At 52.0% G+C, this 13,381-nt stretch overlaps 1 protein-coding gene across 5 annotated transcripts in view; it reads right to left on the reverse strand.

Annotated features, from left to right (window-relative positions):
- ENTREP1 (endosomal transmembrane epsin interactor 1) overlaps nt 1–13,381 on the reverse strand; it is a 183,228-nt gene that overhangs the window by 44,721 nt on the left and 125,126 nt on the right. The window lies entirely within an intron of this gene.

Below are 13,381 nucleotides of genomic sequence, written 5' to 3' on the forward strand. Positions count from 1 at the left end.
GGTGACAGTTTCGGGATCCTACTAAAACATTTCTATCACTGGGATTTACCACCAGGAGACAGAAAAGACCCGAAGTGATCAGATACTATCTTTCCAGGACTTTAGACATGTGGATGGAGTGGAACCCAAAGAGTGAGGAACATGTCTCAGTCATCCTGTGGGTTTTAAGGGTAACGTAAAGATTCAGGGTCCAAACTGCTAGTCCTCTCACAAGGATTGTTGATGTGAAAGGAAACCTTCTGTGCTTTCAGTTTTACAGTTGCAGACCTGAATCATAAGTGATTTACGATACTACTGAATTATGTAACGGATGGCTTGGTGCAAAGGGCATATTGTTTTTCCTTTCAGTATTTCCATTCACCTTCACTGTGATCTCTTCTTATATTTGTGTACTCAGTTCTTTTCAAGGGCTTTACTATGTGACCAAATAAAAGAAGGTTTGCGGAAGTTGCGGCAATCAAAAAGCAACATGACCTTCAATTTGCTTAATGCTACCTGCTGAAAAGTCCCTCTTATTCCCCATCACATACTATCATTAAATAATTATGCCAACCATACATTAACAATGACACTTTAGTCATTAATTAAAACATTAATTCCAAAATAAAGGTGGGGGAACCCTCCATTTAACATGAAAAAAAATCATCCTTTGGAGGACTCCCTGCTAATCTTGGAATCTTGATAATGATAATCAAGCCCCTGGTCCCCACTCACAAGAAGAAAGTTTATGAGTGGTTAAGCAGGGCTGCCATGCATCCCTCTGTCTCTTTTCTTCTCTATCTCTTCCTCTCCTCTCAATTTCTCTATTCAATAATAAAATATTATTTTTAATAAAGATTTTCAAAAATTAGAGAAACAGCTGGTATCTTGCCATGAGGACACAAAGGTGTGTGGCTTGTCCCCTGCTCTCCCAGCTATGGGCAGTATGGGCACCACCAGATCATGTTGCTGTGTTTCCTGGAGCACTGCAACACCCAGGCTCAATCTGGGGGGTCCCCTGTTTCCACCCAGCCTGGCCTGGTCTTGTCAAGGTCATGTCCTAAGGAGAGCTGCTCAAATGTGGGGGAGGGGCAGGGGCCCTCAGGGGAGTCTCTACACCACAACATTGAGTGAAGGCACTTTAGGACTAGGAGATGGAGGGATGGGCCAGGAGTCCAGGAAATACGAACAGGGACCCTTGCCCAGTGTCAGTTGGAGGGGTGGGGGTGGGGTGGCCAGTCATCAGAACCCAGAGGCTGGGAGGGAGGCCCAGGATTGGAGGAGGCCAGCTGGGAATCCAGGCATGATGTCACATGGGGTCTAGGCAACCAACCCAGACACAGCACAGCCAGACCTAAGAGTCAGGGCAAGATGCAGTGCTGTGTGCCTAGATGTAGGAATAGGGGCCACCGGGGGCGCCCTGCAGAGTGCAGGTGTGCAGGACCTCGGGACTGGCTCAGTCGTCAGTGGAAAAGAGTGACAGACATGCTCCCTGGAAGAAAGAGAAGGGTAACCATGCTCCCCACCCACCCAAAGGTTGTGCTCTCAAAGCCACATTGAGGCCACTGGACATGTGTGTGTGTGTGTGTGTGTGTGTGTGTGTGTGTGTGTGTCCCCTGAGAGAGGACGTGACTGAGAGGAAGGATCTGGCCTCATCCCAAGTCTAGGGCTGACTAGAAACAAGAAGTGTGAGGGCACCTTTGTGGCGCAATGGGGGTCTAATGGCTACTCGAAGTGTCTGTTGCTTCAGACTCATAAATAGCAGACACACAGAGGCTCAGATGTGTCTCCCTCTGTCTCTGTCTCTGCAGATGCCCACAGGGAACACACAGGACTCAGAGGAGGACACAACAGACTGCCTGAGCCCTTGGGAGACCACAGGGCAGCTGCCTCCCACCAGCAAAGAAGCTGAGCCCTCCCTGGAGGCATATATATCCCTGCAAGGTCCCCAGGAAAATATGGGGGGGCCTGAGGCCCAGGGAAGGCAGCAGCCTCCTCCCAAGCCCCCACGTAGGAACAAGGGCAGAGTTATCTGGTACTCAGGGTCCTGTCCTTACAGTGACTGGCCCCCTCACCTAGGGGACCAACCTCAGGTCGGACCAGGTCCCCAGGAGCCTGAAGGGGAACTGCAACCTGTGCAACAGGTGAGCACCTGTCACTTCCTGAACCCACAGTCCCTCTGCCCCTGAGCCCAGGGGCATGTGAACCCCAGACAAGCCATGTGGCCTGTCTCCTACTGTCCTGGTTGTGGTTGGTACTGGGTTGAATACAGGTCACCTCATCATTTTGGGACTCATGGGGCTTGTGACCACAACTAAAACTCCATCTGGAGAGAGTTGATTCAAGGACAGAGATGGAAAGAGACCGAAAGATGGGAGAGAGAAAAGAGAGAAGGAAAGACACCATAGCCAAGGAGCTTCCTCCTCTGGAAGAGTACCTGCTCCACAGCCACCAGCCCTTACCCACCACCACACACACACACACAGCAAAGCAACACACTAGCCAGGAGAGATATTTTCTTGACTCCAAAGCTTCTCACAACTGACTCCTAGCACTGACTCCCCAGTCCAATAGCACTCTGCCCAGTGAAGCCTCTGTCCACACCCTCACTTCCTGGGTGTTGGTGAGGTCACAATGCCTGGGGGTGGACAGAGAGGAGAAGGCTGAGGGCTCTGTGGTCCCCAACAAGGCTGGATACGCTGTGGGCTGAGTTGGGGCACTAAATCCCTGGGGGAGAAATCTACTATCAGTGCTTCTCCTTGAGGATGGCCACAGGGAAAGGGACACAGGGAGGATGAGGGGTGGGGGGCCCTGGGTGAGAATCTTTCAGAGCATGTGCTGCCTGCCCTCCTCATAGTCAGCTATGACAGGGGACCTGTCGAAATTAGGGATTATGAGGGCCAGTGACTGTGACCCTGTCTCTGCAGATGACTACGTGCGACACACTGGACACAGGGGAGGACATGCCAGGTGGCCTGAGTCCCCCTAATACTGAAGAGCAGATACTCCCCACCAGCAAGGAAGCTGAGTCCCCACTGGAGGCAAGTGTGGCCCTGCTGGGTCCCCAGGAAATTATGGGGACGCTGAGGCCCAGGGAAGGTAGCAGCCCCCTCCCAAGCCTCCTTGCAGGAACAAGGGCTGAGTTGTCTGGTACTCAGGGTCCTGCCCTGATAGGGACTGGCTCCCTCCCCTGGAGAACAAGCCTCAGGGGGTGGGGCAGGACCCCAGGAGCCTAAAGAGGAGCTGCCACGTGTGCAGCACGTGAGCACGTGTCATTTCCTGAACCCACAAGCCTCTGCAACTGGGCCCCGTGGGACCTGATGCCCCAACTAGGAGTGTGGTTTGTGTGCTGCTCTGCAGGCTGTGGTTGGTTCTGGGTTGAACACAGGTCATTTCATGATTCTGGGCCTCATGCGGCCTGTGACCACATAAAAGTTTCTCTTGAGACAGCTGATATAAGGACAGAGATGGAAAGAGATATACACACAGAGCATGAGAGCGAAATAGACAGAGGGTGTCTTCCTTCCAGGTGTCAGGTTGAACGCAGGTTACTTTATGATTCTGGGGCCATCAGGTGGGTCATGCCATGTGCACCACCTCTCAAAAGAGTGTACCTGGGGGGTGGGCTTTGGGCAGACAGACAGACAGACTCAACAGCCCTGGAGCTTCCTCCCCAGGAAGTTCAGGCTCTATCCTGTTCTCAGACACACACAGGACAAAGCAGCACACTGGCCAGAAGAGCTACTTTGTTGACTCCAAAGCTTTTCACAATGGACTCCTAGGAGTAACTCCCAACTCCCATGTCACTCTGCCCACTGAAACCTCTGTGTACACCCTCACTTGCATGTGGCCTGTCTCCTGCTGTCAGGGCTATAGGTGGTGCTCAGTTGAATACAGGTCACTTCACGATTCTGGGCCTCATGGGGCTTGTGACCACATCAAAGCTTCATCTGGAGAGCTGATTCAAGGACAGAGATAGAAAGAAATAGAGAGATGGGAGAGAGAAAGGAGGGTAGGAAAGACACAATAGCCAAGGAGCTTCCTCTCCTAGGAGAGGTCCAGCTCTACAGCCCAAAATGCCTCCCGCCAACCCCCCCACACACACACAGCAGAGCAACACACTAGACAGGAGAGATATTTTCTTGACTCCAAAGCTTTAAACATCTGACCCCTAGCACTGTCTCCCCAGTCCTATGTCACTCTGCCCATTGAACCCTCTGTCCACACTCTCACTTCCTGGGGGTAGGTGAGGTCACAATGCCTGGTGGTAGACAGGGAGGAGAAAGCAGAGTGCTCTGTGGTCCCTCACAAGTCTGGATACGCTGTGGGCTGAGTCGGGGTGCTAAGTCCCTGGGGGAGAAATCTACTATCAGTGCATCTCCTTGAGGATGGCCACAGGGAAATGGACACATGGAGGATGAGGGGTGGGGGGCCCTGGGTGAGAATCTTTCAGAGCATGTGCTGCCTGCCCTCCTCATAGTCAGCTAAGACCGGGACATGTCAACACCAGGGCTAACAACGGGCACTGACTGTGTCCCTGTCTCTGCAGATGACCATGGGGGACACACTGGACACAGGGGAGGACATGCCAGGTGGCCTGAGTCCCCCTAATACTGAAGAGCAGATGCTCCCCACCAGCAAGGAAACTGAGTCCCCACTGGAGGCAAGTGTGGCCCTGCTGGGTCCCCAGAACAATAAGGGGGCCCTGAGGCTCAGGGAAGGTAGCAGCCCCCTCCCAAGCCTCCTTGCAGGAACAAGGGCTGAGTTGTCTGGTACTGGGGGTCCCTGCCCTGACAGGGACTGTCTCCCTCAACTGAAGAAGAAGCCTGGTGGGAGGGGGCAGGACCCCAGGAGCCTAAAGAGGAGCTGCAATCTGTGCTGCACATGAGCACCTGCCACTTGATGAACCCACAGGCCCTCAGCCACTGGGCCCTGTGGGACGTGATGCCCAGACAGTGGCTTATCCCCTGCTCTGCAGGCTGTGGCTGGTTCTGGGTTGAACACAGGTCACTTCATGATTCTGGGCCTCATGGGGCCTGTGACCACATAAAAATTTCTCTTGAGAGAGTTGATATAAGGAAAGATGGAAAGACACACACACACACACACACACACACACACACACACACACACAAAGAATGAGAGCGAAATAGACAGAGGGTGTCTTCCTTCCAGGTGTCAGGCTGACCTCAGGTTACTTCATGATTCTGGGGCCATCGGGTGGGTCATGCCATGTACACCTCTTCTCAAAAGAGTGTACCTGGGGGGCAGGGGTTTGGGGGAGCAGACAGAGAGACTCAACAACCCCGGAGCTTCCTTCCTGGGAAGTTCAAGCTCTATCCTGGTCTCACACACACAGGGCAAAGCAGCACACTGGCCAGGAGAGCTATTTTGTTGACTCCAAAGCTTTTCACAACGGACTCCTAGGCATAACTCCCAACTCCCATGCCACTCTGCCCACTGAAACGTCTGTACACACCCTCACTTCCCGGGATATAACACAGGATACAGAGTGAAGGCAGAGGAAGAGGGGAAATGATGGTTCCTCCAAAGCTGAATAAGCTGTGGGCTGCATAGCGGGGTGGGAGAGCTCCAGGTCTGTGATCAGTGAGTCTCCTTCCTTCAGGGATGTGGGAACACATGGGAGGTTCTGGGTGAGAGCCTGTTCTGGCAGAATAAATGTTGCTGCCCTCCTCAGAGGCTCCCTCCCTCTGGACAGTTGTGACCAGGTGACATGTCCACACTCACTGGTGAGAAGCCCACGCTCACAGGAGACAAGAGCTGAGGGCAACTGCCTGAGGCCCCAGGAGGTGCTGAGGGACCCTGAGGGAATCTGGGCTCTTGGGTATCATGGGCTCATCTTTGATGACCCATGGAGCTGCTCCACACCTCTGAGTCCTCACAGCTGGATGGGTACACCCCAATGCCTGGGTGTGGGGTGTGATGTGTGACCCCAGGAATTCAGGGAGGATCTGCTTGAGGAGAAGGGTCTGGCCTCACCCAGTTCAGGGATGACTGGGTATGCATGGAAGTGAGGGTCAACAAAGTAGCTGTCCTGGCTAGCTCCTGCCTCCCTTGCTGAGCTGGGGTATCTGAGGTCTCCTCATGGTGTCTGTTCTCCAGAATCAGGAGGAATAGACATGGAGAGAGGCTCAGGCTGGGTTTCCTGTGTCCCTGTCTCTGCAGATGACCACAGGGGACACGCAAGACACAGAGGAGGCCAAGCCAGGCTGCCTGAGCCCTTGTGAGACCACAGTGCAGGTGCCTCCCACCAGGAAAGAAGTTGAGCCCTCCCTGGAGGCATATATGGCCCTGCAAAGTCCCCAGGAAAATATCGGGGTGCCTGAGGCCCAGGGAAGGCAGCTGCCTCCTCCCAAGCCTCCACGTAGGAACAAGGGCAGAGTTATCTGGTACTCAGGGTCCTGTCCTTACAGTGACTGGCCCCCTCACCTAGAGGACCAACCTCAGGGAGGGCCAGGACCCATGGAGCCTGAAGGGGAACTGCAACCTGTGCAGCAGGTGAGCACCTGTCACTTCCTGAACCCACAGGCCCTCTGCCCCTGAACTCAGGGGCACCTGAACCCCAGACAAGCCATGGGGCCCCTCTCCTGCTGTCCTGGCTCTGGGTGGTGCTGGGTTGAATACAGGTCACTTCATGATTCTGGGCCTCATGGGGCTTGTGACTGCATCTAAGCTTCAACTGGAGAGAATTGATTCAAGGACACAGATAGAAAGAGACAGAGATAGATGGGAGAGAGAAAGGAAGAAAGGAAAGACACCATAGCCAAGGAGCTTTCTCCTCTGGGAGAGTCCCAGCTCCACAGTTCCCAACCCCTCCCACCTACCCCCCACACACATACACAGCAAAGCAACACACTAGCCAGGAGAGATATTTTCTTGACTCCAAAGCTTCTCACAAGTGACTCCTAGCACTGACTCCCCAGTCCAATAGCACTCTGCCCAGTGAAGCCTCTGTCCACACCTTCACTTCCTGGGTGTTGGTGAGGTCACAATGCCTGGGGGTGGACAGGGAGGAGAAGGCTGAGGGCTCTGTGGTCACCCACAAGGCTGGATACACTGTGGGCTGAGTAGTCGGGGTGCTAAATCCCTTAGGGGAGAAATCTACTATCAGTGCTTCTCCTTGAGGATGGCCACAGGGAAAGGGACACATGGAGGATGAGGGGTGGGGGGCCTGGGTGAGAATCTTTCAGAGCATGTGCTGCCTGCCCTCCTCATAGTCAGCTAAGACCGGGACATATCGACACCAGGGCTAACAACGGGCACTGACTGTGTCCCTGTCTCTGCAGATGACCGCGGGGGACACACTAGACACCAGGGAAGACATGCCAGGTGGCTTGAGTCCTCCTAATACTGAAGAGCAGATGCTCCCCACCAGCAAGGAAGCTGAGTCCCCACTAGAGGCAAGTGTGGCCCTGCTGGGTATCCAGGACAATATGGGGGCCCTGAGGCTCAGGGAAGGTAGCAGCCCCCTACCAAGCCTCCTCGCAGGAACAAGGGCTGAGTTGTCTGGTACTATGGTCCTGCCCTTATAGTGACTGGCTCCCTCCCCTAGAGGACCAACCTCAGGGGATCAGGACGCAGGATCCCTGTGGCCTGAAGGGGCACTGCAACCCGGGCAGTAGGGAAACACCTGTCAATTCCTGAACACACAGGCCCTCTTGTGGGTATGCTTCTAATTCTACTTCTAAAAACCTCTTCTGTTTCATTTGGTTTAATCCCCCCTGCTTGACACTGCATTCTATTTACATAACCACTGTATTCTATTTACATAACCACCCTCCCTCCAGGGCATTGGTGGTTCAGTGGTAGAATTCTTGCCTGCTCCGCCCCCTCTCCTTGTCATACCCTTCACCAGTCACTTTTCTCTCCACCCTCTCTGCATCGTATCCTGTTCCCACCCTACTGGGCTAGTATATTTATAAGGACAAGATTGTTTGTAGTTTTTAGTTTTAGCTTAGCTTGGTATAGATTGCGCTGCGTTCTGCATGAATAAAGAGATACTGCGTACAACCCAGCCATGAGTCCCTGGTTGTCTGTTACCCGCCCGTGAAGCCAGCGCGGTAAAAACAACATATGGCGCCTACAACGTGGGACCAGACCTGTGCAACTCCCAGATAAGTGAAGACTTTGCCTACCTATGCACTATGGACTTCTCTTCTACTTATGAAGAGGTTTGCCAAAACCTCTACTGCTTCATCATGAGAGTTACTCTGTCTCTGGAACATTTTGCTCTGGGCCACACTTTGTTTCCCTGACTGAGAACTTTGGTTTCTTGTGACCCTAATCATAGAGCTTGGGAGATGCACTGAGATTTCTCCTTGGACTTTCTGGATTCCCTCACCCAGGTTTCCTGAGGAAAAGGACTACATTTTGCTCCGGGCCACAATTTGGTTCTTTATTACCATGATCGTAGACCTTGGGATATGTACGGAGATTTCCCCTGGGACTTTCTGGACTTCTTCTCACATGTTTCCTGCTGAGAAGGACTATAATTTGAGGAGTGTTCTCTAGTACCCTGGCAGTCCCCAAGAATGGAGACACATGGTTAGTTCTCTCCTGATTGGATTCTATCTTCAATGGGAAGACACTTTTAAAAATGGGTGCCTGAAACAATCCAGCAGGAACAGTCAGAAGCACCCTAAATGGAATTTCGAGGAACTTTTTGGACTAGGACGCCCTCTGGGGACTCTTGATACTACATGGTGAGATCTGTTTCATAAGAGAGTGATTTGAATGACTGAATTTTTGTTTGACATTGACTTAAAAAAAAAAAAAGCTGGACGCAGCCATGATTTCTAGAGACATCCAGAAACAATCCAAAAAATTGTTTTTTCCTTCCTTTGATTTCTTTTTTACGTCTTGGCATAAATCTGAAACGTTTAATCCTGAAACGGTATGAGTTATGGGCAGGGCAGATAGTGCAATGATTAATTATTCTCATGCCTGAGGCTTCTACCGTGGTTCTTCTGTTTACCTTTCCACATTTTATTGAGTTTAAACTGTTTAAACAACCTTAAAATCATACTAGAAAGGACTTCCAATTATAATGGAGTTATCAATTATAGTAAACTTCTAATCTGCTACAAGTTTTGTTTGACAAGTAAGTGAATTTCAGCTGTCAAGTCTTCACATGAAAAAGCATCTACTCAAATGGAATTCCTGGAAATCCATTTGGATCCTGTTCTCTAACATCGCCCACAAGATGGAATGACTACAACACACCCCCGGAAACCAATGATGTGACCTGGCACGACCTGAAGAAACAGATTCACAGACTCCAAAGCTCACTCTCTACAGAAAAGCAGAATTCTGGTGGCCGACATTCCCCATCGAGACAGACATGCAGCGTTTCATCCCTTGGCATTTTCTTCTGTGGTCAGCTACTTTGGACTGACACCTCCATCGGACTTACTGGTACACGCTGCTGTGTTTTTCAAAGACTAACTTCAGCCAATTGCCTTGAGACTTTATAGACCATGTCCCCTCGCCTGCAGGCTCTGTCCCCAGAGGTAGAAAACTCCCTCCTCCTTATTAGGTTATGCCCACAGAGGCAGGAAACGCCCTTTGAGGCAAGAGATGCGCCCAGAGGCATGAAGCACTCACAGAGGCAAGAAATGTCCTTTTGCCTGCTAGGCCTTGCCCTTTGAGGCAAGAAACGTTCCCCTTGGCATCACACTGGTTATTGCTGTTCGCCTATTTTGTTTTCCATGTCTTATGCCAGTTCTTTTGAAAACGCCTGTACGATATAGGTTTCTGTTCACCCCACAATCCTGATACTATGGCCATTAGTTAAAAAGAAAGGGGAAATTGTTGGTATGCTTCTAATTCTACTTCTAAAAACCTCTTCTGTTTCATTTGGTTTAATCCCCCCTGCTTAACACTGCATTCTATTTACATAACCACTGTTAACAAGCACCACCCTCCCTCCAGGGCATTGGTGGTTCAGTGGTAGAATTCTTGCCTGCTCCGCCCCCTCTCCTTGTCACACCATGATCTTCCACCAGTCACTTTTCTCTCCACCCTCTCTATGTCACATCCTGTTCACACCCTACTTGGGAAGTATATATAAAGACAACATTGTTCATTTTAGTGTTAGTTTAGCTTAGCTCGGCTAAGATTGTGCTGTGTCCTGTGTGAATAAAGAGATACTGCCTACAGCTCAACCATGAGTCCCGGGTCGTCTGTCTCCTGTCAATGAAGCTCAGCCCGACACCCTCAGCCACTGTACCCTGTGGGACCTCATCCCCAGAGAAGGAGTGTGGCAAGTCCCGTGCTCTGCAGGCTGTGGCTGGTTCTGGGTTGAACACGGGTCACTTCAAGATTCTGGGGCTCATGGGGCTATAAGCTTCTATTCAGAGAGTAGAAACAAGGACAGAGATGGAAATAGAGAGAGACACAAAGATAGAAACAGAGAGAGAGAGAGGACAGATAGAAAGACACCACAGACCTGGAGCTTCCTCCCCTGTGAGGGTTCTTTTCTTGCACATGCATGTGCGCATACACACACACACACATACAGACATTTCAGTAATACACTAAATAGGTGAGCTGTTTTATTTGCTCTCAAGCTCTTCACAAATACATGTGACACCTCAGCCTAATGTCAATCTGCCCATTGAGGCCTCTGTCCACACCTTCACCTCCTTAAGATAGGTGAGATCACGAAGGGAATAAGAGGAGCAGGGTGGGGGCACCGGAGTCTCCCCAAAGGCTGGGTAATGTGTGGACTGAGTGGGAGTGCTAAGCCTCCTTGGGGAGCTGTCTGTTGTCAGTCCATCTTCCTCCTACCTGGGGGAAAGGGACACATGGGGAATGAGGGGTAGGGTTTCTGGGTGAGAATCTTTCAGAGCATGTGCTGCCTGCCCTCCTCAGAGTGTCCCCCATCTGATTATCTTTGACAGACTCGTGAGGGGTAGAAACACAGGGGCTCATGAGGGGCAGAAACACAGAGACTAAGGTTAGGCTCACTGTGTCCTTGTCTCTGCAGATGACCACAAGGGACACGCAAGACACAGAGGAAGACATGCCAGGCTGCCTGAGCCCTTGTGAGACCACAGTGCAGGTGCCTCCCACCAGGAAAGAAACTGAGCTTTCTCTGGAAGCATATATGGTCCTGCAAGGTCCCCAGGAAAATATGGGGGAGCCTGAGGCCCAGGGAAGGCGGCTGCCTCCTCCCAAGCCCCCACGTAGGAACAAGGGCAGAGTTATCTGGTACTCAGGATGCTGTCCTTACAGTGACTGGCCCCCTCACCTAGAGAACCAACGTCAGGGTGAGCCAGGCCCCCTGGAGCCTGAACAGGAACTGCAACCTGTGCAGCAGGTGAGCACCTGTCACTTCCTGAACCCACAGGCCCTCTGCCCCTGAGCCCAGGGGCACCTGAACCCCAGACAAGCCATGGGGCCCCTCTCCTGCTGTCCTGGCTCTGGGTGATGCTGGGTTGAATACAGGCCACTTCATGATTCTGGGCCTCATGGGGCTTATAACCGAATCTAAACTTCAACAGGAGAGAGTTGATTCAAGGACAGAGATGGAAAGAGTTAGAAAGATGGGAGAGAGGGAGTCGGGCTGTAGCACAGCGGGTTAAGCGCAGGTGGCGCAAAGCACAGGACCGGCATAAGGATCCCGGTTCGAACCCCGGCTCCCCACCTGCAGGGGAGTCGCTTCACAGGCGGTGAAGCAGGTCTGCAGGCGTCTATCTTTCTCTCCTCCTCTGTCTTCCCCTCCTCTCTCCATTTCTCTCTGTCCTATCCAACAACGACGACAACAACAATAATAACTACAACAATAAAAAAAACAACAAGAGCAACAAAAGGGAATAAATAAATAAAATTAAAAAATATATTAAAAAAAAAAAAAAAAAGAAAGATGGGAGAGAGAAAGGAGGGAAGGAAAGACAGCAAAGCAAGGAACTTTCTCTCTAGGAGAGGTCCAGCTCCACAGCCCCCAACCCCTCCCACCTACTCCAACACCGCCCCCCCCCCAAACACAGCAAAGCAACACACTAGCCAGGAGAGATATTTTCTTGACTCCAAAGCTTTAAACATCTGACCCCTAGCACTGTCTCCCCAGTCCTATGTCACTCTGCCCATTGAACCCTCTGTCCACACTCTCACTTCCTGGGGGTAGGTGAGCTCACAATGCCTGGTGGTAGACAGGGAGGAGAAAGCAGAGTGCTCTGTGGTCCCTCACAAGTCTGGATACGCTGTGGGCTGAGTCGGGGTGCTAAGTCCCTGGGGAAGAAATCTACTATCAGTGCATCTCCTTGAGGATGGCCACAGGGAAATGGACACATGGAGGATGAGGGGTGGGGGGCCCTGGGTGAGAATCTTTCAGAGCATGTGCTGCCTGCCCTCCTCATAGTCAGCTAAGACCGGGACATGTCAACACCAGGGCTAACAACGGGCACTGACTGTGTCCCTGTCTCTGCAGATGACCATGGGGGACACACTGGACACAGGGGAGGACATGCCAGGTGGCCTGAGTCCCCCTAATACTGAAGAGCAGATGCTCCCCACCAGCAAGGAAACTGAGTCCCCACTGGAGGCAAGTGTGGCCCTGCTGGGTCCCCAGAACAATATGGGGGCCCTGAGGCTCAGGGAAGGTAGCAGCCCCCTCCCAAGCTTCCTTGCAGGAACAAGGGCTGAGTTGTCTGGTACTGGGGGTCCCTGCCCTGACAGGGACTGTCTCCCTCCACTGAAGAAGAAGCCTGGTGGGAGGGGGCAGGACCCCAGGAGCCTAAAGAGGAGCTGCAATCTGTGCTGCACATGAGCACCTGCCACTTGATGAACCCACAGGCCCTCAGCCACTGGGCCCTGTGGGACGTGATGCCCAGACAGTGGCTTATCCCCTGCTCTGCAGGCTGTGGCTGGTTCTGGGTTGAACACAGGTCACTTCATGATTCTGGGCCTCATGGGGCCTGTGACCACATAAAAATTTCTCTTGAGAGAGTTGATATAAGGAAAGATGGAAAGACACACACACACACACACACACACACACACACACACACACACACACACACACACACACACAAGAATGAGAGCGAAATAGACAGAGGGTGTCTTCCTTCCAGGTGTCAGGCTGACCTCAGGTTACTTCATGATTCTGGGGCCATCGGGTGGGTCATGCCATGTACACCTCTTCTCAAAAGAGTGTACCTGGGGGGCAGGGGTTTGGGGGAGCAGACAGAGAGACTCAACAACCCCGGAGCTTCCTTCCTGGGAAGTTCAAGCTCTATCCTGGTCTCACACACACAGGGCAAAGCAGCACACTGGCCAGGAGAGCTATTTTGTTGACTCCAAAGCTTTTCACAACGGACTCCTAGGCATAACTCCCAACTCCCATGCCACTCTGCCCACTGAAACGTCTGTACACACCCTC

The sequence above is a fragment of the Erinaceus europaeus genome, chromosome 10 (genome assembly GCF_950295315.1).
Source record: "Erinaceus europaeus chromosome 10, mEriEur2.1, whole genome shotgun sequence".
NCBI classification, from domain to species: Eukaryota; Metazoa; Chordata; class Mammalia; order Eulipotyphla; family Erinaceidae; genus Erinaceus; species Erinaceus europaeus.